Genomic DNA, 6,229 nt, shown 5'->3' with positions numbered 1-6,229 from the left:
AAGCTGGCTTGCTGCAGTTAAACCCCACCATCCCTTTGTTGATAAGGATGCATATGTAGTTAGTTCTGATGTTAGTCTTGCTGGGTACATTTGTACTCATGTTTGCCTATTTTATGCTTTACAGAGAGACGTTAGTCTCGCTAGTAGTTCCATGTGGACTTCGATGTTTAGCTTGATACCTCAAATATGATCTTGTGCGCTCGGCAGGATCTGGTAGATAGTGAGGCTTCTCAGCCTTCTTCATTTGTAGATGTCTGTACCCATACAAGTTAAGCTTCTGCATGTGCTTGTTGCTTGTATGCTCTGTATGTTGGGGTCATGAGACCCATGTTTGTAATGCTTGGCTCCTCGAAGTCTAATGAATAAATACTTTGAGTTGTAGAGTCTTGTTGTGATGCCATGTTATATTTACACATATCGAGCATATTGTGTGTATGATTTGAAATCCTTGGTATGTGTGGGATCCGACAACCTAGTTGTTTATCCTTGGTAGCCTCTCTTATGGGGAAATGTGGTCTTGTGCTTCCATGAGACATAGTAGTCCGCTATAGCCCGGTTCACCGGAGTCCTGCTAGCCCAGCACTACTGCTCCGGAACACTTGACTGGATGGCATGTGATTCACTTCGTTCCTGTGTCTGTCCCTTCGGGGAAATGTCATGCGGTGACATCCGGAGTCCTGCCTAGCCTGCTACAGCCCGGTTCACCGGAGTCCTATTAGCCTAGTGCTACAGCCCGGGTTCGCACGCTGCTGACCGAAATGCTCGATGGCGATTCATGTATGTCTGTCCCCGTGAGTTAGTGCCACTTTGGGTTCACGACTAGGCATGTCGGCCCGGGTTCTTTGTCATATGGATGCTAGCGACACTATCATATACGTGAGCCAAAAGGCGCAAACGGTCCCGGGCCAGGTAAGGTGGCACCCGTGGGAATACCGTGCGTGAGGCCGCAAAGTGATATGATGTGTTACATGCTAGATCGGTGTGACTTAGGATCGGGGTCCTGACAGCTTTGGTATCAGAGCCTGACTACCTGTAGGATTACCAAGCCAAACTGGTCGAAGTTGGGTCTAGAAATGCTTTAGTTATATAAGGGAATTGATTGCGGAAGGGAACGTAAGGCTCTTTTTACTCCTTTACCTTATGCCCTTCTGATCTGAGTCATCCTCTTCCTTTCTACGGGGATTAAGAACTAGGCTTCTCATCTTTCTATCAGGATCACGTGTTACTAATCTGTAGACTCGTGGGATTGTTGGATTCAAGCCTCTGTTATGTTCCTACTATTTCTGTGTGTTGACAGTTGATCTCAGAACCTTGATATTGTGATGTTGACTGGTTATTCCACCATTTTACAGGATGCCTCAAATCTTTTTGAGCATTTACAGCCGTTATGTCGTCCGAGTCATCCCAGGTTTCTAACCAGTCTGATGCATTTGCAAACTCCTTCTTCCCGTTACCGACGTTTCTTTGGGCCAGTTTAACCACACTAATCGGAGAGTTGAGGTACTTTGTTGCCTTTTGAGTGGGCCCTAACCCACAGGTCTTTTCCCATGATCTTACCTGACTCTTCTTATTTTCCTGGAGCTATCCTAAATTCTTGTCAAAGTTTGACGTAAGTATGAACTTTCATCAGTCAAATGCCATTCTCCAAGATCTTTCAAAATCTTTTCATCGTTGGCTCAACTTTTCCTGTCGTCATCCCGGATTATCTCAACGATTCATGGTGTTGTTTCTCGTCGTCATTCTCGGATTTTGAAGACCGAAGAAGAGTTTTCCCTCCATATTTTATCCGTTCTCTCAGAGATTCGTGATTCTAGCTTAATGCCATCCTCTCAAAATTGTTTTGAATGTGAGAATTCTTTTCACCCATCAGGAGCTATTCAAGAGTCTTTTCAGTTTGATTCTCCGGAGGCCATCATTTTGGGATTATTCATATTCAGCTTTCAGCTCTCGTTCTCCAAATCTAACTGGTGCATCATTCTAGTATATTCTCTAAACAGTTCATGATCTCTTCGTTCTCTTGTATCTAAACTCTCTCTTGTATCTCCGTTCATTTGCTAATTCTTACCGGTGATTCACCCCTTTACTTCGTTCGTTTTCAATTCTTACGGTGGTTCGTTCAAGACCTCTTCCTTGGTTATCATATCAATTATTTCATTCTTTCAAATTCTACCCGTGGTTCATTGAAGATTTTCCCAAGTTTGTGCTATATCTATCTTAATCCTTTCTACGAGAATAAGTAGTGTGCAAAATCCGTTGCTTGTCATCAATCTAAATTGATGAAGGATACGCATAACGTAATCCTTATTATTGTTTCATCCAAGGGATTAATTCTTTATTCCGGAGTCGTTCATCATACCACATTCTTGGTTTGAGATGCTTTGTCTTTCCTTCCGGAGTTCCAAGTTTCCACTTTTATCTCGTCGCAAAGCTTCATCTAATCATTGCAAGGCTTCAACTTTACTCTTTTCATCTTTCTTTTCGATTGATCATTCCTTTTGTTTACCGGAGTTCTTCATGAAGTATCTACATGATGGTTCATCAAGGATTAATTCCTTCTCGAAGTGTTCATCAAGATTCTTTTCAGATGAGCTCAAGCATTCTTCATCTTGCATAACGAAGTCCAATTCGTCCTATCTTATCTTTGAGGTGGTGTTATGTGATTCGTGATAATTTCCCGTCATGCTCCGTGATTCACAAGCTATCCAGAATGAGATATTTTAAATCAATCAATCCCGTCATTTGAGTTATCTTGGGTAATATTTTCACCTAAAGACTTCCCTAAGGATTGTTGCTATTATGGTGCTCAAGTTCTTTATCTACCCTCCTGGTGAAATAAGTTTCTCGTCTTCTTGCTCATATCAAACCAATATATTGTTTTTCCGTTAGGGGCAGAATTTCACCTCATAGTTTTGAGATGTTCTCCATAAGCCCACAACAACCTTGTTCTTTTCATTGTTGGTTTTCCAACAACTCCGTTCGACCCTTATCCTAAATATGCTTTTTCAAGCTCAATTGAGGTAGAAGATGTTGTTTTCTCCTCCATTCTTTTGATTCCATTATTTTATCTCTTCCGGAGGCATTGTGGTGTTGCTCTCCTCACTCTTCATCTCGGATTGTCAGGTATATGTTCTTTTCGTGCTCATCCTTTTAACCAGAGTGTCATGTCCTCTTTTCAAGTATCCTCTCATCCTGTCAAGATCATGTTCAATTCCTTCCATTTCCAACTGGAGTATTGCCGTAATTGATCTTTATCGTTCTTTGTGCTTCTCGTTTCAACCAGAGTGCTTGCTTGTAATTCTTGTTCATTGCAACCTTTTTCTTATGTCTTCAACCTACAAGGTTCTAGTAATGTTCCTTGTTCCTCTTGTCTAACAGAGTGTTTTCAACTTTCTTCATCTTCATTGTATTCTTTCTTTCAATTCGTTCAACCTCGCAAGGTTCTTTGGTTTCACTCGTTTGTCAAATAAGCAACTTAGTTTTGCCTCACCTCTTCCTCCTCCTTTTCCCTCCGGTGCCATCCCTAGGATCTCGGGTCGAGATCCTCTCATAGTGGTGGAGTGTTGTGACGCCCCGAGACCGATGTGTCAGGTGTCTTCCAGTTATTCGCTGTTGTTTCCCTATCTTTGCTTGCATGTCGCATCTTGTCATGTCATCATGTGCATTGCATCATCATGTTTTCAAAACTTGCATCCGTCCGGGTTCCCCCAGTTCCATCCGTTATCCGTTCGGAGCCCAGACACACTTGCACGCGCCCGCGGCACGTCCGAATATTATTTTATAAGTGGCCGAAAAATGTTGTCGGAATGGGTTGAAAGTTGGCGTGCGGTCTTATTTTAGTGTAGATAGACCGCCTGTCAAGTTTCATCGCATTCGGAGTTCGTTTGATAGCCAAACCGTTAAACTATAGCGGCAGTATAGCCGGTCACACGTCGAACGTTTTTCGGTCTCCGGAAACAGTCGCCGGGCCTCCCTCTCTTCTCTTCTCTCAGCTCGAGACCGTCTACACAGCTCACTACCACTCACCGTCAGGCCCTACCTAAACTCTCTTGTCAGCGCGCGGCCCTCCTCGCACGCGTCCGAAAATTGTCCCGGACCAGACCCGGACAGTCGCCACTGTTGGGTCTGGATCATCCCCTAACATCTACAAAACATCTCCGTTTTGTTAATTGGGCTCCCTAACTATTTTATTAGCGACCGTCTGATTGTGATCATAGGGATGAGGTAGCCCCTAACCTAATCCACCTGACGTATATATTTTGCCCAACCCTAAATTTGAGGGAGCTGTCCCATCCACCTGTGACCGCCGCCGCCACTGTTCTCTCGGGATCCATCCTGATCCAGCAGCCGATCCAGCCAAGCACCAGCTCCACCCATCAATCCAACCCGCAGCCAGCCACTCCCTTCCTCGTTTTCAACATCAGATCAACCAGAGCCCCGCCACCTCCGGCTAATCTCCAGTTCCGCTCCACATCGTCCCCAACTCAGGTCATGGCTCTGCCCCGCTCACTGTTTCTCCTTCCCTTTTTCTTCTGTTCCCTCTGGTTCCCTCTCACCTCCTTCCCGTCTTCTCAAGGAACCCACAGAAGGTCGCCGCCGGCATGAACGTCGCCTCCTCAAGCTCTCCGCCTGGGGCCTTCTTCTGCTTCGATCCAGCTCCGTCCTCCGCGCCAAACAAGGTCTGCATCGCCGCGCGCCTGCATCCGCGAGGGAGACGACGTCGATGCCTCCCTGGTTCCTCTGCAATGTACGCCCATCCCCGACCGATTCTGCAGAGACGCCGCCCGTCTTCTTCGTTCACAGCGAGCACGGCTGCTGTCCTGCTCGCGCACGTCAAGTTCCTCTTCATCTTGCTGCCAAGTCCGTGTCGCCTCGCCGTTGTACCCCGTCCTCGACCTCACCAGCAGGCCCCACGCCTCCCTCCATGCCGTCCAGGAACAGCGCTCGCCCGCCTCCATGCTCGTTTTGGTTCGGGAGAGGAGCTTCCGTCCGCACCATCCCAAGCCGGACCTCGCCGGTGAGACCCCGCCGTCGCATGTCCCCGTCTCTCTCTCTTTTGCCTTCTCTGACCTCCCCTGCTCTCCCCTTCCTTGTCGAACAGAAGGAGCAGCATCGCCTCCCTGACCTTCGGACTGGCCGGATCCGCCGCGCCTGCGTGGACCTTGCCCCTTGCCCGGAACCGCCGCCTGCAGGTCTCTTCTCGGTCGGGTCCGCTGTTGTCACTGTTTCTCTGTCGAACGAGCAAGCTCGAACCCCGGCGCCAAGTCCAGCCTGCTCGATCCCCTGCTTCAGGACCGAGACATCGAACGCTGCCGCCGCACGTTGACCGTCCAGCTTGCCGAGGCCCAGCGCCAGATCGCAACATGGCCCAGATCTGCCAGCTCCCTGTTGGCCCAATGTGAGCAGCCCAGATCCACCTAATTCGGCCCCTATTCCAGATTCGGCCCATGTAGTTTTTTTTATGTTCTGTGTTTTAGCTATTTTTCCAGAGGAGAGCAGTTTTTGCAGAGAACCCCTTGCACTTCATGCATTTTAAAACTCACAAATCGTGCATCATATATATAAACTTTATATATGAAACTTGCTTAGAATTTTGTCTAGTTAAATAATTTCCAATTTTCAACCATGTTTAAAATGATGTTTGGTTAAATTTGCTCCTATGCCATGCTAAAATGCTTTAAGTCATAACTAATTAACCGTAGCTCCGAACTTAATAAACTTTATATGTAAATGGGGTAGAAAAATGCCTAGTTTAACATGGTGTACTTGTTTTGCATGTTTAATAACTCTAAAATTGTGTTTAGGATAGAACAGTACCAAACCTAATATATGCATATGGGGATTTACCGGAATTGTTGTTCGTTGTTCCGGCCTCATAATTTAAACTTGCCTATATAGGTAGTTTTCTTTTTCTTAACCCTCTTGCCATGTTTAACAACATTTAATATTGTTTGGTACATAAACAAGATCGAACTAAATAAGTCACGTGGTGTTTCGTCAATATGCAACGGAGTTGCATATTGAGCTCCACTTAACTTGTAGTGTTGTTTGCGCACTTTGCCATGCCACGCATATTTAAACCGGGCATGCATCATACTTGGTTGTGCATCATGCCATGATTATGTGATGGTTGTTTACTATGTTGTTTGCTTCTTTCCGGTGTTGCTTCTTCGGGTTGGTTCCGATAACGTCGCGTTTGTGAGGACCCGTTTGACTACGTCCGGTTGGCTTC

At 46.2% G+C, this 6,229-nt stretch overlaps 1 long non-coding RNA gene across 1 annotated transcript; it reads left to right on the top strand.

Moving 5' to 3' along the window:
* The first annotated feature begins 4,291 nt into the window (after nucleotides 1-4,291).
* LOC123081966 (uncharacterized) lies at nucleotides 4,292-5,608 on the top strand. Its single transcript, XR_006438875.1, has 2 exons — nucleotides 4,292-5,014; nucleotides 5,099-5,608. It is a non-coding gene; the product is annotated as an uncharacterized lncRNA (long non-coding RNA).
* Nucleotides 5,609-6,229: the final 621 nt, after the last annotated feature.

The sequence above is a fragment of the Triticum aestivum genome, chromosome 4A (genome assembly GCF_018294505.1).
Source record: "Triticum aestivum cultivar Chinese Spring chromosome 4A, IWGSC CS RefSeq v2.1, whole genome shotgun sequence".
Lineage (NCBI taxonomy): Eukaryota > Viridiplantae > Streptophyta > Magnoliopsida > Poales > Poaceae > Triticum > Triticum aestivum.
This window is presented reverse-complemented; position numbering and strand designations above follow the sequence as displayed.